The sequence below is a fragment of the Sparus aurata genome, chromosome 9 (genome assembly GCF_900880675.1).
Source record: "Sparus aurata chromosome 9, fSpaAur1.1, whole genome shotgun sequence".
In the NCBI taxonomy this organism is placed as follows: domain Eukaryota; kingdom Metazoa; phylum Chordata; class Actinopteri; order Spariformes; family Sparidae; genus Sparus; species Sparus aurata.
Genome location: NC_044195.1, coordinates 13,915,880 through 13,943,199, shown reverse-complemented (window position 1 = coordinate 13,943,199; position 27,320 = coordinate 13,915,880). Strand labels below are relative to the sequence as shown.

The following is a 27,320-nucleotide window of genomic DNA, read 5'->3' as shown; positions in this document are numbered from 1 at the left end:
TTCTGGACTACAAATTGAAAATCCCAAGCGGAAGTCCCGCCCTCCGCCGGCCGCTCTTGCACCTCGATGATGTAACCACTTTCCAAATATAGCGTGTTGCTGATGGCGACGCGGCTCCGCCACTGGCCGAGCCCGCTGTCAGTCGCGTGACGTCACCGCGATCGTGTTATTATTGTAAACAGCCCGCCTGCTCCTCCACCGACGCTCTGTGCCGAGCCGACTACTCCATCCAGTCCTTTGTTCATGCAGCGAAAGCACCGACGCGACAAAAGCGGCACCGTCCGCCCCGAACCCGCGGCTCGAACAGCCCCGGGAAGCAAAGTTTAGACACACGGAGCCCACACGACGTGCCGTTTTTTTGAAACGACAAAAGCACCGCGCCGCCGCTCCTGTTTTGCGGGCATGTTTGTTGAACACCAGGATCTTTCGCGCAACCGGCGACTGCTCCGGGCTGCTGCATGAATAACAATAATAAACTGGGAGCTGCTCAGACCGTGTTGTCACCGCACAACAGTCGCGCTCACCTCACAGATAAAGAAACTGGCCATGAAGCAACACACACAAAAACCTGCAGCCCTCCGCTGACAGCAGTGTAGTTTACAAAGCCTCGCTGTCAGCGGCTTCTCCCCCGAACGTCAAAAAATGTTGCAGAAAACCCTGACACAGTTGTCATTTAAAAAAAAAAAAAAAAAAAGAAAGAAAGAAAAAAGCAGCGTGCACGTCGACGGTTGAACACACTCGGCCCGTAACTTATATTCTTCAGCGGCTATTCGACAACATTACCTCAAAGGGGGGACTTTACTTTGTGCCCCGCGTCGCAGAGAATCCGCCGAAACCACTTTACCTCTGCGGCGACAAACTCAACTAGTCGAGAGGTCACACAGCAAAAGTTGAAATGACTCCACTGAGTGTTTTAATGGCACTTACTCGACAGCCTGGATGCCTTTTCGGAGTGATCGACCGCATCTCTCTCTCTCTCCCTCTCTCCCTCTCCCCCGTCAGCTAGCCAGCCAGCCCCGGCCACTGGTGCCACCCTCACCTCCTCCTCGACGTTTCCATCCAGCCAAGTTGACAGCGAGCTTCCTTTCTCCGACTAAGTGCAGTTTCAGCAAAGCTTCAAGGAAGTTGTTTCTTTTGTTCCAGTATTTTTTGGTTGCGTCAATGTTGCGAAAAGGAGGAGGGGAGGAGGAGGAGGAGGTGGCGGTGGTGGTGAGGGGGGAGGCGGAGCGGTGGATACAGAGAGCGACCGAGGGAGAGAGAGAGAGAGAGAGGGGGAGAGAGAGAGAGCGAAAACAACATCTGAGCGCACCGTAGCCTAGTTCGCACGCCTGGCCATTAACGCACAGAAAGAAAAAAAAAAAAAAACCCTCGTCCAAATCCGCGATAAACTCGTCTCATCGGCTCAGCTCACGTGTCCTGGACGACCAGCATCCCCCCTTCAAAGTGAAACAGGCAAAGCCACACGGCGCACGGGTCCGATAGGCTGCCCGAGATCAGGCTACTACAGGTCGGTGCGCCCCGTGCGCGCGTACGGGAGCGGACGCGTTTGCATTAGCGCGGCGGTGTAACTCGGGATTTCTTTACACGGGCGTCCCTCCTTGGCTTTCAGTGGCGCTCGTATGTGGGCTTTTCTCTGTCTCACTTCGCCGAGTCTTCAGAAAAAAACGAGAGCGCACGCAAGCCTACACGCCTCTCGGCTTCAAAACTAGTTCCCGGACGGCGCGGGGCGGTAACGAGATGCTCGGTAACGCGTTACCAGCCGCGAGACTTACGATTATCCCTCCACTCCGAAAACTCTTTTTTTTTTTTTTTTCCCTCGCTGTCACACGAAGTCCACCTCTCTTTCAGCTCCGACGCCGGGCTGAGGTCGAGTCCATCTTGGCGGCTCTCTGTCGCAGATTATAGGTGGCACAAGAAAAAAAAAAAAAGTTTACTCTCTCCGGATTTCCGCCAAACAAAAAGGATGGAGAGACACAAAAAAAGGGGACAGGTTAGCTGGATTTCCTGCTTTTCTGGCGCCAAAGGCTGGACCAACGCAACAAGTAACGACCGAGGCACCGTGCCCCTCGTGTTTGCAGAAAAACTGAACGCACACTACTCTACTCTTTGGTGTAACGCGTCCGTCACTGTACTCGGACGCGCAGGGGAGGGAGAGCTGAGGCGGCTTACTATGCAGAAATAGGATCATGTTGGTTCATCGGATAAAAAGGTGAGCTCCCTGTTTCCTCGCCGCTGTTACAGTAGCGTTGCGTCAGGAAGTTGTTGGTGGTGTCAGTGAAGTCACCATCAAGACGCCCTTTTCTCTCTCTCCATCCAGCCCCGGCGACCGTGGCAGCACATGCTTCAGACAGAGAGCGCTCAGATCAGTTTTCTATCGCACATGGAAAAAAAATAAAAGCAGCCCGGTGCCCTCAGCTCCTCCATGCCCTTGAAAAGATTTTGACCTCACGAGCGCCAGAGGCTGTGACAAAATGTTTGGTACGATGGGAAATAAAAGGCTGCGGGTTTCAGCGAGGAGGAGGTGGATTTTTGAGGAGGAAGATGAATAAAAAGTAAATAAAAAAAGACAAATGAGGGGGGGGGGGGGGGGGGGGGGGGGAACAAATGTGTGTGAGAGGAGCCTTTATAAAACGAGCTCATGCGAGACGCGCAAGTGCTGCAGGCCTGCACAGTCGAGGCCTACTGTGTGTCTTGGCTTTACCAAACTCCTTTAGGGCTTTGTTAATATGAATGGTTACCAGTGAGATAATAAACAAGCCCGCAGGAGGAGGATTTTTAGGAGATTCTGCAAAAAAAAAAAAAAAAAGGGAACTCCAAAAGAAGCCCCTCACATGCTGACAGTGTGCGTGCGTAAAAAGACGCAGCACCCGCCTGGAAACTTCTAATTTTGTCATTGTTTTTCCCAGTCGTGCCCGGGGCTTTTTCAGAGGCTGTCTACGCTGAATCGTCCTGCGTGTTGGATAGCGTGAGAGTGAATGCCGCCGCTCCTTATCAGAAGCATAAAATTCAAAATCAGCAGCCCCAGGTAGAAGCAATCCACGGGACACCGTCCTTGTTGTCCAGAAGGCACCGCGGAGCCAACACAGCTTCAATGGGAAGGTGAGAACACTCTGGACCTCAAGTTTACACCCACCTCATGCATCTTTGACTCAGACTTTATCCCCGTAACAGCAGGTGCGCGGCGGCCATTGTGCGCCTGACACGCGCAACAGGTCATCCGTGCTGCACGTGCGTTTGCAGTGACGATAAAGGAAGACAATATGAGGAAAAACAAAGTATACAAGGGAGAAGAGAAAGACGTCAGCCATATTTCCACACACGCACCAAACACGGTCACTCATTTGGTTTTAGACTCCAAAAGCTCCACAGAGCTTGTTTGCAGTCTTTTTGTGAATAATCGCAATTGCAATTAAATACACGCAGGCTCAATTGTGCGGGGGGGGGGGGGGGGGGGGGCGCTTAAAATGCAAATTTCATGGTTGGAGGAGATACTGAAATCGTATTCGGTCTGTGGATGACTAATAAAAGAAAGCAAAAAAAGAAAAGAAAGGCACAGAATGAATCTTTACTCGCCCCTTCTTTGACAATAACAGAAACTTTGACTGAAAATTGGATCTGGTCGGGCAATGACACGATTCAATTGTGGCAAAACTGCAAATGATAAATCGTCATAAGCAGATTTTAACATATCCAACCGTCGAGTTTGACAGAATAGTGCAAACGAATACAACAAATAATGTAAAACCTGAAGCATGGAAGGCTGAAAAACTAGACTGACGAGTCCTAAAACATATTAGAAAAACACATGTTCTGCTAATTGGATTTGCCGTTTATGTCACATACTGACTGTGTGTGATCGCTAACCTACCTTCAGGTTCCTGTGGTCTGTGCGCAAATTACAGAATACTGACCAGAACTGTGCGGACGCTTTGGTCTCTCTCTCTCTCTCTCTCTTTCTCTCTCTCTCTCTCTTACACACACACACAGAGGCAGAGAGAGAGTTTTTTGGGAGTGTCACGCTCACAGTTATGCAGCAGTATTTGAATATTTGCCCGATGTGTGGGCTGATGCACAGTCATAATGCAAAGAAGAAACAGTAAACAGGCACAATAATCTGATGGGCTGCGGTTCTCCCCTTAAAGGTCATCGATGAAGAACACGACCTGCGAGCAGCGCGCCAAAATAGTTGTGGAGAGATTCGCTGTTAAGAAATAATTTCAACTTTTTTTAAAAAATTTTTTTAATTTTAAAATCCTTCCACCACCCATGTTTCAAACTCACGTGCTTCTCGAGATCGTTTGTGTAGGCTCGTTCTATCTCTCAGTGTGTGTGTGTGTGTGTGTGTGTGTGTGTGTGTGTGTGTGTGTGTGTGTGTTTCTGCGTTAACACTTGACAGCTGACTTTTTGGGGGAAACTATCAGAAAGATGCGCATAAAACACACCCTCCAAACTCCCGAGTTGCGCACCCAACAGGGCTGACCTTTTTTTAAAGTCAGTCGTGGAAGAGGTTCCCCCCCGCTTTTAGAAATTAGCAGTTGGCGCGCTTTTCATGCAAATTAAGCGCGTCAAAAAACAAAACAAAAAAAAACTGCGCGTTCGAGAGATGGATCAACAGGAGAATTATCTAACCTACGTATGCGTTACAAAGAAGAGAGCGAGAGGGAGAGAAACAAAACAACCACGACCGGATCCAAACATTCCCTCCTCTGCGCTCTGAAGCAGCTGTTCACAAAATGTTCTTAACCATCGATTATCTTATCTGATCCGGGTTTTTTTTCAGCGTGCAGATATGGCGAGGAGCGAGGAGCGAGCGCGCACGGAGGAGCGCATCCACGTTGCGCAAGAGCAGGCCAGTTAACACATCGCACCTTTCGTGTGACTCGGTTGAGATATTTAGAATATGAGGAGCAACTGAAAGGTCATATTGTGTGGGAGGAATCTGTGTGACTCAAAACGAAAAACTCGTGTGTGTGTGTGTGTGTTTATTTGTGTGGTGGGTGTGTGTGTGTGTGTGTGTGTGTGTAATCGCGCAAATCACACATGATCAAATTATCGACATCTCAGCGGATTTTTCAGACTTTAAAAGGTTTTTAGGTTATTGGTTATGACAAAATGAATGCATACAATTGTTTTTTGTCTTGCCAAACAAAACCAGATGCCAAATCACTGAGTTTATCGTCCACACTCACGGTTTTCAGCTCGAGTCATCAGCTAAGTCAAAGAAAAAGAAAAAAAAACAAACAGCTGGCCTGCATCTGATGGCTTCAGAGTGACTGTGATTTTCTTACAAATTCAATTAGGAGCTTTAGATCTCAAAGAAACTGACAATTGCACAACACACTTCATGTGACAGCCGTGCACTTCGCTCGCCCGCCCGCCAGCATGCAAACATAATCACTGTCACTCTGTCAATGGTATCCTTGTCAGCTGTGGGGACGCACCCGGAGATCAATGATGTTCACTCAATGAACCTGATGGATCAGATGTCACCGAGGTTATGGATGTGAGTGCAGCGGGGCTCTGTCTTTTTTTTTTCTCCAAGTGAATATGTTTACGTCCCCGGACCGACAGGGCCCCGGAGAGAGGAGACAGTGGGTGAGGCCTGTCCCTTCCAAAGCACCCTGTGTCCAGAGCAGAACTAGGTCAACAGAGACCGCTGGTTGGTGAGTTGGAACGATGCTGCTCTCTCACACACACAGGAAAGAAAAGGAGGTTTTAAAAAAAAAAAAAAAAAAAAAAAAAAAAACAAGAGAAGAAAATCCTTGCCTTCGATTGAGGGATAATTAGAGACTGTTTGACCTATTTGTCCCCTTAAATAAACCGTTGGCCATTTAGTTGGGAGTGGGTTGAGAGCACACTGAGCCCTTCGCTGGACGCCTCCAATTACGCTTTTTTTTAATGGCAAATTGCCCGACAAAGTTCAAAGGTCCCCCCATTCTCTCCCCTTCTTTTTCTCCGACTCAACCAACATTCAGAGACGTTCAGTCAATTACCCAGTCTTTGCCATCATATAAAGCAGGAGGGTGTGTTGAGCAGTCCGGCCTCAGTGGAGATAATATGACAAACTAAGACTGAATTAGTGCCTTACAGAGTAGATAGAGCACAAGAATACTGCTGTGATGTAACGACACAGAAAAAGGAGACCAAAAGGTGAGAGGCATGAAAAGGAGGTAGTCAGGGACCGAGACAGTGAAAACAGGCCTTAAAGATATAATATGTAACTTTTCTGTATTAAAATGTCTAAAGGACACCACTGCTTTGTTGTATATGTTGTTGAGTTGCATACTTAGGTAACCCCAAATGTTTCTAACAAAGTTCAAACTCATTAAAATCTAATTATATTTAAGGTGACGTCGCGCGTCATTTAGTCGCCTGTGGCCGTGACTTCAGGGAGAGTCAGAGGCTGAGGAGGGACGTCGGCCAATGAGATTAAACATCACGACATCATCATTTCTGCGCTCACATCAGATGTAACGACGGAGGCAACAGCTCCCATGATCCCACGCTCCATACGTCCTCTGCTTTGTTTTAAAGTGAGAGACCCCCTAGTGGCAAGGGCGTCACTTCGCGTTGGAAAGTGGCGGGGACATGAAGGCTCAGAGGAAAACCGTCTTTAAAATGTTCTTCCACATTAGCAATTTTGTCAAAGTAACGAGGGGATTGGGTGAGGCCAGAGTAGATAATAATGGCGGGGAAATAACTTGCATATTGGTGCATCCAAATTCATCTGTTAGTTAGCATTTCACGGTCAAAACTATTTTATTAAAGCACATTTCCACTGACAATTATACTTTTCAAGTAAAAGTGATGTCAATAGTTTCAGAATCGGTCCTGTCACAAAGTGGTGGGGAGTCTGGAGACACCTGGAAATCACACACCGTGCCTTTAAAACAAGATAATTATGATGATTTTCTGTGAAGGTGTGCTAAGAGAGGCTATATGAATTAGTAAAAACACCCTTAGAGAACACAGTCTCACAAAGGATACGTTCATATTCTTTTAAGTCTGCCTTTAATTGGTCGGTGTAATTATTCCTTTACCTCGTGGAACAACCAGCAGAGCTCTGACAGAGGTCGTCACGTCGTCACTGAGAGCTGCATCTATAGACTCTTACCTCTGCTGAGGGGGTTTTGTTTTCACACACGTCCATTTGTTTGTCTGCTGGTTGGTTTACAAAAAACGACTGAACCGACTTCCACGAAACTTGGATGGAGGATGGTCTCAGCCCGGAACAGATCCCATTCACTTTTAGTGCAACCCCCTTCAATTTTAGATTTTTATTCTGACTGTCTTTAACATGACGGAATGGTTCTTTTTCAACGTCTTGCTAATTTCTCAGGGAACAATAGATAGATTTTTTTTTAAAACAAATCAGCTTGAGGTGGCTGTTACGTATGAGTGAATGCAGTTTGATATGGATCCTAGATATGGTGAACCAAAATTATGGTTAAGCAGTTTGGTGGTTGTAGGTGATTGAATTAAAGGAAGACATTGGGGATTCACGAAGGTGAATTCTTGTTTTTGTTGGTGATTAACCAGTCAATCATTTGTTTGTGGTATGTCTAAAATGTCAATGATATTCAGTTTATTGTCATACAGTCGTAAAGAGAAATGCACATGCACACAATCAAATAATTTTGACCTGTTCTCTAAAGAAATTTTTAAAAATGATTTATTGCTAACTGTAATTTTTAATGCACTTCAACATACTGTTGGCTACTGAGCGTTGCCTGTGACACTGTTTTTAGATAATGGTTTTTAAATAGGATATTCATTGGTGTCATACTTTTGTGTTCCTCTGTCACACTGCTGTGGGTCGGGAGGTTTAACAGTTTTCTTCTTTTCTTATGCATGCAGGTACACAAATAAATGACGGTCAATTGAATCCTGTCTCTTAACCGACTATCAAAATAGTTGCAGATCAATGCCGTTGTTGACAGCTAATCGATTGATCTTTGTAGCTCTACTTAAAAGCCATCGGTGGTCACACAGCTGAGTTTACTTGACATCGATAGGAGTGTCAACGGGGTCCGAGCACAAACGCAGTATTACTTGAGCAGAAGCGAATTAAATCAATTACTGTTGCGCACTTTGCAAACTTGAGTATGGTTATGTAATACAGATAGCAGAACCTGACACAGGCTGACAGGAAGCCCTCACACACACGTACACCCGCGATGCAACATGACTGCGTGCACAAAAGGTGTCCCATATTCCCACAGTGCTTATGTGATGGTGTCCGTAGGGACACGGGGTGTTAATGTGCTTAGTTTCCTGACCTACCCTGCTCTCTCTGTCAGCACAATGGCAATCAACAGGTAACCAGGCGACCTGAGCCAAACACATTTTGCACAGAAAAGCTGTACACAATGGCTGATCAACAACAGCCTCCTATATGTTCGCTCTCTGCTGACCTGCAAATGGCTCATCGTTACCAACACTGAACCCAACCTACCTGGAGAATCGGATAACAAGCGAAGAAGGGGCTGTCCTTTAATTTGCATCCTGCTTCCCCTTTTATACTCAGCCGAGAGCTGGACGGAGGCGCCATTTCCATGCGTACGGTATGTGTGCGTGTGAGAGTGATAAAGGCGCAGCGAGAGAAAACACACGGAAGTGACCAAACATATCAACTGTTGGAGGGCTTCAGCTGGTGCCTCATGAGTGAGGCCTATGACTAAGATCGGAAGGGAGTAGGAGTATGGCTGTGCCAATGTTGCCATACCAATGCTGCAGAGAGGAGAGAGAAGGTGGGACAGAGGGGATGTCGATCTGAAGCGGGCACGAATACACCAAATAAGACCAAAAATAGGCAGTGTGTGTGGCGTGGGCTGGCGGTGAGATTCCCCCTCAGTGGTGTAAACATTTACATTTTGATGACCCCACAGGCTGGATTATATTTAGTCATGTTGTGTGTGTGGGTGATCAGTGTTGTTGGTACAGTACATACTGTATGGAAATGCCTGCCGCTGTGAATTATTAACTTTTTTTGTGTGAGTCAGCGATGGGATAGCATGCAAGCTTTTATTCCAGCAAAACACAACACAAAGTGAAGGCACTTAAAGGGGAAGTAATCACTAAAATTGTCCACTTCCTCTTCTCTGTTCTAAGTATATCTTTAACTCTGTTCAACGCAAGTTACTGCACTGAGGCCAACTTCTGTAAGCTCTAAAAAAGTACAAGGCCGTCAAATCTGTGCAGCTCACGTGTACGCTGCTGTTTATTGATACCTTGCTGTGAGTAACATCCCTGCCAAGAATAGGCTGTGGTCAGGGCAAGAACGGATCCTCACAGCTTCATCTTTTATTTGGTTATCCCTGACCAAATTTTTCCTCCATTGTGTGGACTCACACCCTCACATCACGACGAGCCCTCCCTCATTCCCTTCCTATCTCTCATCCCTGCTCCTCTCTGTCCCACACTACATGCCTCTCTATTTATACTGTTGAGTCAGTTTGCCACTGACAGCACTGAGCGATAAGGAAGATTGAATCATCGTGCATTAGAAACACCAGCTTTCATCTAGCAGTGTGCTGTCTTAAAAGGAGGACGCTGAGTGTTACTGGCAGTTCATTAAAAGTGTTTAAAAAGATACGGGCCGGCTGCATAGAAATCATAAGCCTGTTATCAAATAAACAGAGTAAAGTAGGCGTTTTACAAAGAGCACATCACCGTGTGCCAAGTGGAATGTCCTCAGCATCGGCAGTGGCTCCAGAGAAGGCGAGGTGTATCACTCCGGCAGGATACTGGTCCATAGGTGTCTGGTTTCAGATGGCAGGCGTGCTGCGAGCACAGTGTGGAGCACAGCACAGCCAAGTGGACAACAATGGAAACACGCAGAGACACAGGTGTCCCTGCTAAGAGCCCGGCGTACGAGAGAGTGTGTTTATTCGGGAGCCCGTGCGTAAATATGTCGCCGCACATGCAGCATACGTCCATATACTGCATGTGTACTACTGCCATACGCACGTCCGTACCTGGAAGAAATTACGTGTATGATGTGTTTGTGTTTGTATTAGCTCACTGGTATTGATTCACTTGCACTCTAGCTGCACTCTAGCAGCACTCATGCATGCTTCCCTCAGGACGGTAGCACCTGCAAATGGAAGTGAAGGAAGCATTCCTAAAAGAGTGAAGCGTGGCTGCGTGAAGATCAAGAAGAAGAAGAAGAAGGAGAAGAAGAAGAAAAGGAGGCTGTCGCGTTGGAAACAAAGGGTGAAAATTCACATCACACTCGTCTCCATTCCTCTTTCTTTCCTCCTCTTTATTTACAAGACTCCCTCTCTCTCTCTCTCTCTCTCTCCCTCTCTCGCTCTCTCTCTCTCTGTCTCCTTCTCGCTTTAACTCACTGGAGGATGCTAACCCATCAGGTCCCTTGGCTCCCCTCCATGGAATGATGTCATTTCAGATGACATCACCATGCAGTGTATGTGTGTTTGTGCCCCCCCCCCCCCCCCCCCCCCACCACCACTCCTCCTCCTTCTCCTCCTCCTCCTGCAGCCCTCCCTCTGTTTCTTTCCTCAGAGGGAAGGTGCTGTTTGACATACACCCGCTATACCCAGACCATCGGCCAAACTGCCTCGCTAGCACAAGTGGAGAGGGAGGGAGAGGGAGAGGGAGCAAGGGGAGAAAGACAGGGACTGCCAAGAAGGTAGAAACATTTACACAAAGAAATAGGCGAGCTAGTCCTCGAAGCAGTCGTGGTGCGATCTGAGGGCAGCGAAAGAGGTGTGGAGGTGTGGCGGGGACTGAGGGAGGGGATGTGCTCCGAGGGGGCAACTTAGTTTAATTACACAACATTACTGCTACCATAACACCACAAAGCCTGAGCAAACACTGTCATTAAGATTAAAACTAGTACATGGAGGAGTGCCACAGACTGTCTGGGTTCTGCTTGGCTCTATTGTCTGTTGTTAACACTGATGTATTTGAGACTTCATAGTCTGGTGTAAAATGAGATAAACAAAAAGGGTTTGAAGGAATAATTAGACATTTTGGGAAACATGCCTTTTTCGATTACGTTCTGTCGTTCAGTTTGGCAGACTTTTTGGGTAGCTCGCAGTAATGCTGAGAGTTAGATCAGAAGATTGATACCTCACATGACGACGCTAAATGTGAGGCTGCAGCTGGCAGACTGTTAGCATAGCTTAGCACAAGCATTAGAGGCAGAGGGAAACAGCCTGGTGTTGCTGCTCACAGCCAAATAAACCCTATAAAACCACAATTTCTCCACTTGGATTTGTGTATGGTTTAAAATAATATGATATAAAAATGTAAAAGGAACACTATGTAACAATGGCAACCTCGGAACAAAAAAGGGGGCCACAAATCATCAGAGTAACAGCTAACTGCTGCTAACTGTGGTTGCCGTTAGCTGGTAAGCTCAGCTAACCGGGCAGCTAGCAGCCATGTTAGCTGACTCACTGGACCGGGAGCTTGCAGCACCAGAGACGTGTTGGTGGACTATCACCTCTGAAGTTGTTAAGTTGCTTGGGGCTAGCTGGTTAGCATGCTAACTTCAATAGATATCTCTGCAAGGCCTTTACGTTTTTGACATAACATCTAAACTGTTTTTTTTTCCCCCACATTCAGGTGACAATTTATTAGAAATCTTATATCCTGCAGCTAAATAAGTGCCCTATAGACAACATGTCCTCAGACCTAACTGACTGGGTAGGTCGATTTTCAATGACTTCCACAATGGTACATTATGAAATGGTTGCAGTTTTGTAAGGTGTAGGCACTCAAACTACTTGGTTAGGTTTAGTAATAGATAATTGTTTGAGTCAAAATTAGTACACTATTTTAGATTGCGCTACGTACCTTAAATTATGCAACTTCAATTCTCAGTTTTGTACAGGACACAAACAGCAGACTCCTCTGTGAAAGTCTGGGTGTGTGTGATCCATCTAGCACCGCCTCACTCCTATGCGAGCGTTGTCACTCTTTATACTACGTCACCTGACTTCATCATTTGCTCCCATCATAATTACTATGTGCCCAACAGAAATAAAGATATGTGTTGTAATAGGCTGCTCACACAAACGACCAAAATGGCTGTTTTTATGGTGAGGACGGACTGGCTTTAGAAGTGCTGGCAGGCTGAGGCTATGGACAGAGCCAGACTCGCTGTTTCTACAATGTTTCCAGTGCTGATGCTAAGCTATGCTAAACAGCTGCTACTATAATTTTATATTAATGCTACAAACATGAAAGTGGTCTTGATCTTCTCCTATTAGTCCCAGCTGCAAACTCCTTCAAATTAAAAGTAAAAAAATGTTGTCGGTACACAACCTCTGGGGCGGCACATGGAAGCGTTTTCTGATCTGACACCCTGAGCGACAGGATGACATCACTTGTCTCCAAAACCACAGATGAAGTATGAATCAGTTTTATGGCGTGATGGTGCAATGGTTACGGTTTGCTAAGGTTTAGGCGCCAAAACAAATGGGATAGATTCCGTTAGAGGAGCTCTTCACTTTCATTGTCATGATTAGCGCGTTAGGCTATTGAACCGACATGGTTACGCCTTAAAAAAAGAAACAACTTCACTGGAGGACATTCTCGAACCACTTCCCAGTATCTCCTCAACTCGCAGAAATATCCTTTTATATTTCTTTTAATGGAGCCCACTGCAAACTGACAATAAAAGGCATCACCAGACAGCAGCTCACCTCTCTGGGCTGGATGAAGGACAGGATGTTGTTGTAAATGATTCAGTTTCTTTACAATTACTCGGTGAACGTTGGTGACAAGCAATACTCTCCAAATTTTTTTTTTTGTTTGTTTGTTTGCCGTGACTAATTTAGTACAAAGATCTTCTCACTCACGTCTTTCATACGAGTCTCAGTGCAGCAGAGGCACTCCCACACTGAAACACGCCTGGGCTTTATTGAGCACAGTTGGCACGGTCTGAGCCGATGATGTCATCCTGGTGAATGGGCCAGCAATACGGGGATCAGCAAGTTTGTGAAATGAGAAAACGGTGGGGAGAGACATCATGTGTAGTAGTAGAGGAGTCATTACAGCGGGAAAGGTAGTTGCAGCATTTTGATGGGTTTTTTTCTTTCTCCCCCTTCTCCTTCTTCTTCTTCTTCTTCTACAGAAGGGACAATGGCGAGCTTTGGAGACTGTGTGCCCACAAACGCTGGTCTCAAATTACATGTTGCATGTCTCAAAATATTGAGGCATGGTTGGAGGTTTTCATGTGGCGTTGCTGACGAGTTTTGATAAGTGGTTTTTGAGTCTGCCAGTTAAAGCTGTTGTTTTCAGCCCCGGGGTTGTAACATAGTATGACGAAGATTATAACCATCCGTTCGAGGCAGTCTCAGTTTTAGAGGTGTGTGTGCCGGGACGGGGATATCATCATCGGTTGGATTGTGAGGTCCGGGGCTTTGGTCATGGTGTTCACCCGTCTGTCCCACGAGTACAGGCCAGAGCCCCCGTCACCTCAACCTGCTCCAGCCTCCAGAGGGGACCGGGGCTAAATTTAGACCAGCAAGGAAGCTCGTCTGTGGCCACGAGGCGGGATAGAGATCCTCCAGATTGTTGGAAAACTGGGGTCCTCGTTTTTGTGCCAAGCATAGAGGGAGGGTATTTACTGCAAAACATATTCCCCTTTAAGACCTTGAGTGTAGCCTACAGTTCTTACATTTTTTAAATTGATGTAACATTATGAATTTAATTTTAGCTGTGCCAGTGGGATTGCTCTTGGGATGGCAATGCTGGTTAGCCATTCCACCACTTTGGTCCAGACTGAAATATCTCAGCAACTGTTGGCTTGATTGCCATGAAATTTTGTACAGATATCTGTGGACTCCAGTGGACTTTGCCACTTGTTCCATATGTAAGTCAAGCTTTTATCTTGTTAAATTTCTCAAAATCCACTCGATGGATTGCCGTGAACTTTTGTACCATCATTTGTCATTCACAGATGATGTATATGAATGGCTTTTAGTTTCGCCCCTGACATTGGTGCTTAAATATGTCAACAACTGTTGGATTGACCACCATGAAATGTTGTTACACACCTACATGTCCCTCAGGATAAACTGTATCAAAGTTGGTGGCCATTATATCACCTCTACATTTTTTTTGTCCACAATGTTGCTTCATGACTAAATACTTGCAAATATATTCCCATTTCAATCAGCCTCAGTCACACTTTGTGTTCATTGCTAATAAGCTAATGTTAACCCAGTTTACCCAGTCACTAAAAACGTCCCTCCAACAGTGACTGTAAATTGACTGCGTTTCAAGTTTTGTAACTGTCAAACCACTGGATATATTCCAAGAGACAATTTGACAGTTCCGGGCGTGTTTCCTTTTAACCTACGTAAAAAAAAAACACACACAATTAAGAAAAGAAAAAGCTAATGCATTGATCATTTACGTAAAAATCTAGTCATGTCCCTTGTTATTGGGTGGAAATAATTTAACTGCACACTGACCTGTTTTGATAAGCAATTCAACTTACGGTGTCTTGAAAAATGTATCTTCTATAGCCTATTTAAGAATTATAAGAACATTTTAAAGGATAGGTTTGACCAAAAATGAAAATTCAGTCATCATCTCCTCATCCTCACGCTTGTTGGAAAATGTCAGGGCCCATGGAACATTTCTGGAGCTTCACAGCAAAGCAGCATTCACCGAAACAACTGAAGTAGATGGGGACTTGTTTTAAACCATGAATACACTGCTTAAAAAAAAGACAAATAAAATGCTCCATACAGCTCATCCGATATAATCCAAATTTCCGTTTCCAAATCGATTTGAAAATACATTATTTACACCCATTTTTTAAAATCTGAAATCTTCACTGTAGCTTGCAAACTGAAAACACAATAGACCCTGTCTGGTGCTGAGAATGTAAATATTGTCTTTTTGAATCAATGTGTGACCTCGGGCCTTTTTAGAGACTTTGATTAAGCTGGATGAGCTGTTAGGAGCAATTTTATTTTATGAAAATGCTGCAACGCTCTTTTGCTGTGAAGCTGCAGAAATGTTATATCAGCATGAGGGCGAGGAGATAATGACTAAATTTCAATTTTTAGGCAAACTCATTCTTTGAGCTAAGAAGAAAAACCAGACTGTAAGCCTCAGCTGAAGATCAGGTGAGACTTTTTGTAGCATTGAGGGGGGGCTGGGCCAGAACTCAACCCAGAGTGAGACGTGGACCCGGGCCAAAAGCTCACATGCTCTCCGTTTCTCTGCACTTCTGAGAGTATTGACTGGTAGTGTGAACACATGCATGCACGTACACACACACACACACTCCCACTCAGACGTACGTGCACAGATGCATGTGCACTCCTGCCTTGCATGCACCTGTTGTCTTATGTGGAACCCGCAGCTCTCCCTCGAACAGGAGGTGGAACACTAAGAGTTTCCACCTGTGCGTAGGAGTAGTGTGTGTGTGTGTGTGTGTCATTGTGTGCGTGCTTGTGTGTTGTGTGTGTGTGCGTAAGTGACAGATAAGGCGGCAGGCAGTAAAAGAGGGAAGAGAGCGACAGTGGTGTTTTATTAAGGGATGACTTGAATGAATTCCCCCCTTTTAAAACACACCCTCTTTAACTCCCTCCTCTGCCCTTCAGCCGCTCTTTGTCCACCCTTAGAACCACCCCCTCCTCCTCCTCCCCCTCCTCCTCCATACCCCCCCAACCCCTCCCCACCTCCACCCCGTGGGCCCAAATGTCGCCCTAACATTGACATGTTTTGGGTCATTTCATCTGATGGGATCTCCTGGGAGGAATTAGCATGTGCAAAAGAAAAGTCCACAGTTTTAAAAGCTCAGTGTTTCCAATTTGCCGCCACATGCTTCAAATTAGCCACGTATTTACTAAGGTCAGGCACTGGGCACGGAGCCCGTGGGGGAGCCTGTGTACGGGTTTGAGAGAGCTGCGGAGAGAGTGACAGGGAGAGTGAGCGAGCGAGCAAGAGAGAGAGTGAGAGAGAGAGAGAGCGAGAGAGAGGCAAGTTAGTGTAATTGCAATCCACTGCTGCCATCATAGCACCACAAAATTTTAGTTCAGGATATCTAAACGCATGCACAGAAGCAGAACCGCTTCAACAAATTGTCGTCTCAGCGAGCAGAAATTCAATATAGGTCCGGATAACAGAGTCACACATGGCTCTTTTCACACTCGGAGGCAAGGTCCTGATCTGCTGTCGTTTTAGGGGGAAATTAACATAGTGGCTTACAAAACTATTTCAGGGCTTTATTTTAAAGTGGGCTCAACAGGATTGCACTTAGATTTTTTTTTTTTGTCCCCCTGGCATGACAGAATATGAGAAGCCGCGGCCTGGCTTCTGTCAGAAACCTGAAGTTTTAGAAGCTTATTATTAGGCATTTTTAGTCCCGGAGACTTGCTTTATTTGTTCTGCGGCCAAATGACATCCTTATCGCATCTGTTGTGTGCTCGTCTTGTTTATATCACGACTCAGTCTTGGGTGAGGCTCCTCGAGTGGGTTTTTATGTGTGTGCATGTGCGTGTGTCCGAACACGCACGCGCTTCTCTCTCTCTTTGTGTGTGTGTGCGCGCGCGCGTGTGTGTGTGCGCGCGTGTGTGTGTGCGGCCAAGCCTAAAAGCATTTAAGCGGGAATGGGAGAGGGTCTGGAATCCTGGGATGACATCATTATCCATGATGTCATTTCTGCAGGGTGACTTTGGCACATGTGATCGTTTGGGTGAGGTCACACTTTCGCTTCTAACTCGCTGTAATTGACAATGAAACAGCAGGTCACAGCAGATTGAGCAATGTCAAATTTAGCGGCCAATTAGGTAGTCGGGACCTACTGATTTAATCATTCAATCAGCCCTCGAAACAAAGGATCCGGCATTTGTGCAACTCGTGAGTCCTTAAACCGTGAAATCATCAGCTCTGGATTCGACACTCGTGTATATCTACACAAAGATCATAACAATTGTATTTATGTGAGAATTTACGATGTGCCCCGTGTGCTTTTGTGCTCCACAGCTTGTGCACAGCTATTGTGCGGCGAGTGAGGTCAACGTTTTCTCCACATGTGTGCACTCTTTTTCTTACACCAGCGTGCCAATTCTTACTATGAGCTTTGTAGAATGGCAATCATTTTCACATTAAAGGTTTCACAACTAAAATAATTTCACAGCCACACATGTGAAGCAGAGCAAAGAGGGGAAAAAGGGATAAATGCACAGGAAGTGGTATATGTTACTATGGGACATTTCTGATGTTATACAATAAATTTAGATACATTTTTTACAAATAAAAAGACATATACACTTTTTGAGCCTTATTCATTTAGTCATGGCTGATCTTTTACTTCCTAGTAAAGAAACCAATTATTAGTTAATTAATTTCAATCATCTGCCTCTCTTTTAAATGAATACAAAGGTTAGAAAACTAAGTCTCCTGCGGTTTCGGATGACATTTGTTTTTTTAAGACGTTAAATTGGTTGACAATCAGTGTCAGATCCCTGATTGGGGCCAAAGGGTTTAACAGCCCAGACTATGACACCCTCTACACTCAGACCCTAGATTCAGAAAAGGAGATCTTCTTTAACAGAGAGAAAAGGAGAGAAGAAGGGTCAGTCCACCTCAGGCCTGATTAGCCTCCAGGCACAGCTCCACTATGCTCTCCTTATACAGTATGTTCACCAGGCACATTCTCAGGCTGTTAAAAAAAGACACCGCGGCTCATCCCCTGGGCCCGAGCTGAGTTCATTCAGGTATTTGTTGGAGATGCTTTATTTGAATGCATTAAAGATTTCCTCTACGGCTTTGAAGGATTGACTGGCTGTGCTTTAATGTTGTAGGTCAGGTCTTCCTCTCACTGCCAGCACACTGCCTGGGTTGTATGTCACTGACAACAAAGGCATGTTTGATGTTTGTGCTGGCACGATACTGAAATTTCGAACCTCCGTACAATACCTTGAAAAAAACTGTCACCTGTGACGTTTGGAATCATGTTTGATACCACGTGGAAAAATTGACAGAACACTGTGGGAATGAAGTTTTAGATGAGATGATTATTAGTACAGTGTGGCGCATGTGACACCTCGCTGTTGGAGGGGAGGGCCAAAAGACGCAGCTTGCACCGGTGTGTCAATACTACGGAAAATGAGTACTGAAATGGTTTCGAATGTTCAGAATCCATATTAATTGTTACCTCCATAGTTTTGAAAATACTATAGGATGAATTCAAGGTGGTACAACAACTGCTTCAGTCAGCTGGTTCACAGGATGTGTCTTTATTCAGAGGTGAAGACCTTCAAATCCTGAGTGAGAGCTAACACGCTTAAAATGGTGATGGGAGGGAGCAAGAGGGGCAACAGAGTAAGGACTCTGACAGAGAACAATAATGTCCAGAGAACAGTATAAAATCTTACTGTATGAAACGGCAGAATGAAAATAACATGTATATGGAATACAAACACATACTGCATGATGAACAGTTTATATTTTAGTAACTCGGCTGGTTCTTTTTATTCAGAGGGAGTAACAATCAGTCCAACGGCGCGAGAAGCTGTGATCCCTTCATCACCTGTCTAATACGCAGAAATCAGGACGTTACACCACACAATAGTGTGTGATTGTGGTGACTGCTCAGACCATGAGGAGCATATCTGGAAATACAGACTCAAGCCCTGATCGCGCTGACCGACTGAGTTCACAGCGGTACTCATCCGATGAGTGGTTTTGTATTGTCTGTCTTTGCCACATGACACATGTCTAAAATCAGTGTGTGTCGGGGGAAATGAATCAGATTCAAGGAAAAACTTGTCGACTTCAAAACCCACGCTTTCCTCGTGTGTCCGCCGTGTACCTGTAGGTCATTTGCATCAGCCCTTTATTGACTACATCATCCAGTCAATAACCATCAATTTATCATGCATGAACATGAGATCTCTCTCTCTCTCACACACACACACACAGGCGCACATGGATAGCTTGAGGCGGGCTATTCATTCTCATTAGTACCCTGTTGCAGTCGGCTGACGGTAAACTGAGCATGTGCCAAAGTCATAAACTTACACACCCCTCCCGCCATTACCTCATAATTATGATATCACACAAGTGTCTCATAGTGATGACATCACGCCACCAGATTCACGGTCTTGCCTTTTTTCGATTACATTACGCTCGGGCGGCTCATGCCAAGACCCTTATCCCTGAAAAGCCAAGGACAAAATGCAGACTGTGAGGCTGGGTCCAGTCTGGAGAGTAATTACCAATTTTACTATTGGGGTGAAAGCGTCTTGTTCGACCATTGTTGTCCAGTTAGGGGAGCTTGTTCACACTCTGAGATAATGGTGTTGGCAAGGGAAGTCATTACCTATAGCATGGATATTTGCCAAAACCCCTCGTTGCGTGAATAACGTCTCTCTGGTCACGGATAATGAAGTCAGTGGTCTCACACACTGTCTATCCATTCACGTCCCTATATAAATATTCGCTGACGTACACCACTTCGGACATTACTGAAAAATGATTGTGTTGAAAATGTCAATGTGTTTATTGAACATGTGCACTGGGTCAGGGGAAATCTGCGCCGCTCAAATCCCAAGTCCTTCAGAGTGCATGAAATCATGACGAGAGCCGTTTCACTTTAGTGGAGAAATGACAGTTCTGACATAAAAGCATAGATCCATCACGGGAACAATTTCACTAAAAGACTGACTTGTTGTTTTATGAAGCAGCTGGTTCAATCCATCTTCTGAGGTAAGTTAAAGGCTACACACCGGGCTCTCCTGTCACCGCTGTGTAGTCACGCCGCCTCGGCACAAAGACCTTCATGTGCTCTGCTTTCCTGTCCGTCTGTCCGCCTGTCCTCTGCTCTCATCCAGCATCTGCCTTTCTGTTAATGATTCTCACATTTTCGCGCGTGAGACATGGGCTGACAAAAAAAAGAAGAAGAAATGCAAATCTGCTTGTAAACACTCCAAACCTCAAGGTTAAATCATTCAGCATCCTTGATAAAAGATGGTGCGCAGTAGTTTGGTATCCAAATCAAAAGTGTCCTCCAGAGCTGAGAATTGCTGTAAAACACTGGAGAATTTATGTCTCAAGGGGGGGAATATTAACTAACCGCAAACACATGCCGCAACATACACACTCATGGTCGCAAACACACTGCGTAATAGACTGTTCTTTCCCCATGTGTCACCCTCCACCTTGTAGATTTATATGGAATGAACATAATGACTTTGCTCCCAAATTATCCCCAGCATGCCTGCGAAAGATCCAGATAATCTTTTAATGGCTCGAGTTGTCGACCGTCTCATTGCGCAGCTCATAAATCTAGGAGTGGAGAAAGCGCCCCACGGCAGCCACGAGTCCACTTGTCTCAAACTGTATCCCTTCAGAGTGAAACAGGAGACGTGCTGCTATCGGTGAAGGAGAGGAAGCGGTGGGTTCTTTGCCCTGTCCGAGAGTTTCGGTGACTTTTGAGAGTCCCGGCGGTGGACTGGTCGCCAGAGGGAACGGTTGCTATTAGACGTACTGGAAGTGGAGCTGGCTGGCAGATGTGTCTCTGTGCAGTTTTGACTTAAAAAAAGAAAGTGTGTTTTCAATGTCTTTGTACGGACAACGTCTTTTAAAAAAAGAAAATAGAAAAAGAAAGTAGTCACTTCTAATAAACTTGTTAAGTTAAACTGGGTTTGAGTGCAAGTTTTTCTCCTAAGTGCTTATAACTGCCCTCTAATTTAACAATAAACATGTTGCCCTTATCAAAACCATCCTTTACAGTATTAGCTGACCCTGAAGATATGATACGCCAGAATTCTGTGTTAAAATGTATAAAAATGAGTACACTTTTGTTACATTATACCAAATGTTTCCAACAGCGTTCGGACCCGGAGAAACGTTACTATACTCAAGGTCAGAGTCTGTTCCATTTGGTGGCCTGTTGCCACCTCCGGGGTAGGGAAGTCTGAGAAAGCAGACTAAACTGAAACTTACCTCGTCTGTGAGCATTTGTGCCCGAGTCACGTCAGATAGATTTTTATCAGCAGTGGTAGTTGTTTAATGGTGTGTTCACGACCAGCGAGGCGTTACTTGTAGGTTTGACCGCGGAATCATTTGTGTTAATTCCCATTACTCCCCTAACAGCCAGATTACTTCACTGCACATTAGCTGTGAGCCAGCGTCTGTGCGCTCGACTTCAGGTCAACCTGTCACAGGACTCAGCAGAGACTCCAGTTCTTTCTCTCCTCCCCTCTCACGGCTGCAGTCAGGCTGATAAACAGGAGTGAAGACGAGAGAAGCTTCTGATGTGACTCTGGGTGTTTTTTATCCCTCCAGAAGTTCTACTCAACCTGTTGTTAACTTTGACATAGGGCGGCTGTGGCTCGGGGGTAGAGCCAGCGCTGTGTTATCGGAATGTCGCTGGTTCGATTCCCCTGGTCTGCATGTCGAAGTGTCCTCGGGCAAGACACTTAACCCTAAACTGCTCCTGATGTGGTGGCCGCCACCATCAGTGTATGAATGTATGTGTGAATTACTGTAAGTCGCTTTGGACAAAAGCGTCTGCTAAATGCCCTAAATGTAAATGTAAATTGGTGAGTAAGACAAACTTAACATGCATAAAACATGGAAACATTACCTCATCAAAAAACACTAGATGTTCATCCGCAGTGGTTGTTGTTTAATTGTGTGTTCACAACCAGCGAGGTGCTACTTGTGTGAGTTTGACCGCGTAATCATTTCGTGTATATTCCCGTTAACTGCGTAAGTTTCTTTCTTTTCCCCCTTCACCTCCAGCTCCAGTCATCGGTCAGCATTACAGGACACAAACACTCGCCAATGGAGGTCACCTCCGCCGATCACTGCTGCAGTCAGGATGATCAACAGAAGTGAAGATAAATCCACTTTTTTAACCCAAAAGTGAACAAGTCATTTCTGAGCTTTCCTCCCGTCAGCAAATGACTCCGGATCAGAGAAGAATCCACTGTGACTGCAGGTGTTTATTCCTCCAGAAGGTCCGGCTGTGCACCTGACTGTGTCCTCCAGATGTGGCTGCCTCAGCCTGGCCGCCCAACACAACGCTTAAATGTCTTTTTTGTTTGTCTGAATTGATCGACCCTCAACAGAATGGTAAGCATTGTGAGTTTAACTGCTTGTAAACATCTTACAATCTAGAAAAAAACATGTTTATTAGCCCCAATAATCACACATTTTCCCAGCACAATAGCTGACACCCTCAACGCGAATTTGAGGTTACTGAACATTGTTGTTAAAATGTCAATCACACCAAATCAATATGCGGCACGCCTGTTGAGACAATAAATACACTGCTTAAGAGAATAGCTGTACATACACTCATAATCACCCACAGGGGTTCTGGTCCACGTCCCCTGACGTGACACAACCATCGAGCAGAGGCACAGAGAAGTGCCCTGGAATTCAGGGGTCTCATAAATAAACAAATAAACACATTTCATACACAGAGTACTTATTCTAATTACAGCCCTGGACATGTGCTGAGCAGTCTCTAATTTCTCTCTGAGCAGAGAGACTTGCGGAGCCGTCTGCGGCAGACCAGCAGTCGGCAGATGTAATTACCACATCATCTCTGGTCCCTGGTACACTGAGGAAGGGGGAGGGAGAGAGAGGGAGAGAGATTGATCCCAGTAAACAATAATTAGGGTTGGGGATGGTGTATTGTGGGACATCTACTCGGCAGGACAGAGTAAAGAGAGGGAAAGAAACGGGAGGGAGGAGACAGGCAGGGATCATGGGCACATGAAAGCCTCTGGGACAGACACCCCCCCCGGCCTGAGAGGGTGAGAGTTTACATTTTTATCAGCACCAACACATCAGCGGTCCATATAGCGCCGGCATTTTGATTCATACGCCAATAATGGAAATGAACAAAGTGATGATTTTGGTCAATAAACAAATTATTTAGTTTATATATTGCTTCAAAAATCATCAAATTACTTTTTTTGACTGGCCAAAAAAAGTATTTGATGATTTTTTGGAGCAATATATAAACCCCAAATGTATTTAAATAACCACAATGTAAGACAGAAAAAATTAGCATATCAGTACATTTAACTGCATTTGATGAATCTCTCTTGTTTGGGGGCTTGATGAAAACAGCGAAATATTTGGTCAAGAAATTTCAGCTTTTTATAGTCTAAGTCCAAATGTATTGTTTCAGTGTTCCTGTCGGTTTTCAGTGACTTTTAAAAGGTGCCTCGTGGAGTTCTCTTGAACACTTCAGTCTTTTCTCGGTAAAACTGATGTTTTTTTAAAATAAAAAAAAAATACCCCCCGGAATTTGTTAACATTCATGTTTGCTAGCTTTCTAGTCGCCCCCCCTGGAATTTACTGCCCCAGTGCTACTTTTCTTGGCACATTATAATCAGTGGAATAGTGTGAAACCATAGGCAGGAATGTATATTGCGTGACCTGCATGCGATACAAACAAAACAGAACACTGCTCTCCGGCACTACTTTGAGTCGTCCATTACATCTGACTCAAACATCAGAGTCACGCAACACAACAGTGGATATACAACACAACTGAATGTGTTGTTGTGTTTTCATGTGGGAGAACTGCTTTTCAAACGCAGCAGTCAATTTTCAATCTGTCATCGTTTTCCTCATGGTTCTTCAAAGTTCTTTGAATGTGCCAAACAAACCAAACTTATAGCCCCTAGTTTTGTTCCTGAGCGCTGGTTGGTTCCATGGAAGTTTTTAGTTAAAAACTTTATAGGGTACCTTTTAACTTGGTTTTGGTTTGGTCCAAAGCTGCATTACTGAGCAGGCAAATCACAGCCTGATGCACAAGATTGTTTGTCACACAATCCATTTGGAAAGGCACCGCTAAAAACTGTTTAGAAAAGGGCACATACTTCACAGGAATGAACCATATGTCTATCACCGTCCAAACTCAACCAATCAGATCAAGTGCCAGGACGCTACCAGCGGCGGAGCTAGCTGTGTGGTAGGCCCCGACATCAGCTGATCATCAACACCATTGCCAAAAACTCCTTGTTCGTTCAAAGGTAACGTTACGATGTAAAACCACGTTATATTGATGCCAACATTTTCGCGGACTCATCACATCATGTACAGTCACATCTTAGTTTTAGCAAAATGCTAGCTAGCTGGCTAGCTACCGTATATTGGTCAACATCACCGTGGTCTGTATTCAGGAGTAAATACTGGAGCACTTTATTTATCACAAGAAGGGGCAATGTCGACTGATAATCATGTCATCCTCGGCCTCGACAAAAAGTATGTGGGCCTTCTCTTGTTTTCCTTCACTTGTTTTGCCGTGTTCATGAAACTTAACATCGTGAATGTATCCTTCCGTTGCGTACCCTAGTCCTTGTGGTCGACCTCTATGAAGCTATACTGTCTGCACTTCTGCAGTCGGTTAAAAGGGACCAATGTTGCCATGTTTCTTATCGTCAAGCTTGTCCGTTCTAGCAACAGTAACTAAGGCGCTACAGATGGGTCCATTGCCGCCTGTACGTACGTATTGCACATGTACGTTTCTGCAAAATGATATGTTGTCACTATACATTGATTGTTGAAACGTAATTTTTTTTTTGCTTCTAATTTCCATTTAATGTTGTGACAACACTGCTTATTCTCTGGTTAGGTTTAGGCACACACAGGTTTAGGTTTAGGAAACGATCAGGTTTTGGCTTGAAATACCTCTTTGGTTGACACAAAAGATCTTTCCTTAAAGATGTCTAGTAGTGTCATCCTTACAAATGTTGAAATACTGTGTTCCTGCAACAAAAATATCAAGTTGTTTCACATTTAAAAATGTTGAAACGTAGTCTCAAGCTGCAGTCTCTGGTCTGGCAGCCTTCTCTCTTTTATCGCAATATGGCACGTATTGTATGAATGTCAATATGGTGTATAACACTTACAAATGTGAACGTCTACGTGGTCTGTAGAAATGTAACCAGCCGTGATACCGTGATCGTGTGTATGCTGTTTCTACTAACATGATCAGTTGCAAACTTGTTGGATAAAATGTACCAACGCTTGTGTTAAAGCACTTCATGAACTAAGATCATAGGTGGATCTCTTCTATTATTTCCTATTCTGTCTTATAGAGGGGGCAGGTTTCAAAATGTAGTCTTTGAACAATAAAGTCGTAAGACTTTTTTTTTTTTTCACTTTTTAAAATACATTACACAAATTATCAACAAGTTAGTTGACACACATGTCACGCGCTCCCCCCTTCTGTGTTTTCTCCTCCTCTGCTCCTCCTTCCCTTCTCCCAGGTGCTGCTCATCAGGCAGTCAGCCCTGCCCCGTCACCATAGTAAAGGGAGGGTGGAGGAGAAGGAGCACTCTGGTGTTTTGTTATCTTTTGAGGATGGCGGTCTGGTAGTCCTGTTTTCGTGGCTTTGTCTGTTAAATGATGTTTAATTTATGCAGACTTTTCTTAGTGTAGGGAGGGGATTTCTGGATCCTACGGCTCACTGCGTGCCTGGCCCAGACTCCCTCCATCTTTTTGTTCCTTATGGCCAGGCCTCCAGACTTCCATAGCTTTGGTTGACTTTATTATTTCTAAATAAACCTCCACTTTCTTTTGCAAACTTGCTCTCGAGTATGGTGTCCTTCTTTAATATGTTGCCAGCCACTGTTTGTTTTGTTGCCGTAACATCCAGCTAATCGGGGGCATGTTCAAGTAGAGGAGTAGTGGTTGGCATATAACAGTACTTGATGGGTTCTTAATGGCAACATGTGTGAAAGTGAGGCCCACAGGTCGCTTCTGCCCCGAGGGCCACCTTGTAAGTTAATCCATCCACGGTTAGATGGTTTAAATTTAAATTATTTTTAAGTTTGGCATGTGTTTTCTGCAAATTAACTAAAACCCTCCGATACATGTGGTGAAAAGGGAGAAAAAAAAAGTTCCCTTTTATGCGTACCTCGAAGGTGGACTCAAGTATGAGCAGTAGAAATTGATATTTCAATCTACACATTTTTACTCCACACAACAGTACAATCCATCACGCGAGAGGGGAAATACCACATGCAACCAGAGGCCTCACACAAAGCAACTGATGCTGGGAATAAGGAGTCATCCTCTTGTGGGGTGTGTGGGGGGAAGAGGAATAAGACTTTTACGGGAAGGAATATCTCCCTAGTGAGAGGACTGGCGAGGACCAGTACGTGTGTGTGTGTGTGTGTGTGCAAGCGTGTGTGGGTGCATACGAGGCGTGTGTGCGTGTGCTGAGACTTTTACAAACATGCGTGCGGGCATAGCTTTTCGGTGATTCTGGAATTCCCGACATTCCTTCCTGTGAATTTCCAGTCAGCGTGAGGCTCACTGTTCCAGAGCTCTGACATCACGAGGGGGTTCCACTCTGCCTTCCACGTTCTGCCTCCCGCTCTCTCACAATCCCACCCATATTTGGAAGTGAGAGGAAGGGAATCCCAGATGATGACTCAAAGGCTTCTGCTGCCAAGGGGAATTCTCTCCACATCTGTTTTGTGTGTGTGCGTGTGTGTGTGTGTGTGCGTGTCTATTATTAACGTGTATCAATGTGCATATGACCTCCTCGAGCTGAAGGCAGAGTTGTAGGGAATCCAGAATGGTAACAGCTCCGTGAAAATAACAGCCTTGTGTCTTGACAGAAAAAGTGGAAGCCCGAGTGATGTTGTCTTTCTATTTATAACCTGCTTCTCTTGGCAGCCATGACGGTTAATAATGCACTCTGCTGAAAATGAATGCTCCTGAAATGAGCTTTCTTTCACTTAAAGATAGACGATGAAGAGGGTAAAATACTCCCTCTTGCACAGCACATGTCGGTGAGTCCATGTGCACTGTAACCAGACAGTCACCCTGCGTCGGACCACCACAAATGAGACCAGAGGGATAAATGGGGACCATGGCTGTTAAATGTGCTCGGCATAGTGTGACCAACCGTCTACAGCCTGCTGGCTGCAATAAACTCCTTCCTCCACAGAATCATCTTATTTCTCACAAGCAGCAGCAAGCTCAAACGTAAATTACAAAGGGAAGCAGGAAGTGGAATGAGAGGGAGACAGACAGAGCAGACACGGCTTTGGATGTGTTGAAATTCCCTTTGTTGGAAGTGGATTTGGGAGAGGATAGAGGGGTCTCCGGGTGTGCGAAGCCATATCTGGGCCTAAATATAGCCCCACTTTGTTCTCGTCTGCATGCCGGTGACAGAGGACTCGGCTCTCTGGGGTTGTCTGTGGTCCACTGTATCAGAAAGGCCGCTGTTGTTCTCCCTGGCAGACAGAGACGCAGACGTTCCCTCAAGCAGCCCAAAAAGAAAGAGCGCTTTCATGGAATATTCTGTTTAGCTGCACAGACTGTTGTGTATGATACTCCCG

At 45.2% G+C, this 27,320-nt stretch overlaps 1 long non-coding RNA gene across 2 annotated transcripts; it reads left to right on the top strand.

Annotated features, from left to right (window-relative positions):
• The first annotated feature begins 1,224 nt into the window (after positions 1–1,224).
• On the top strand, positions 1,225–25,556 carry LOC115588296 (uncharacterized). Of its 2 annotated transcripts, none has more exons than XR_003985306.1 (3): positions 1,225–2,209; positions 2,907–3,099; positions 21,745–25,556. It is a non-coding gene; the product is annotated as an uncharacterized LOC115588296 (long non-coding RNA). The 2 variants fall into 2 exon arrangements; XR_003985305.1 differs by having other exon boundaries at positions 1,225–2,552.
• Positions 25,557–27,320: the final 1,764 nt, after the last annotated feature.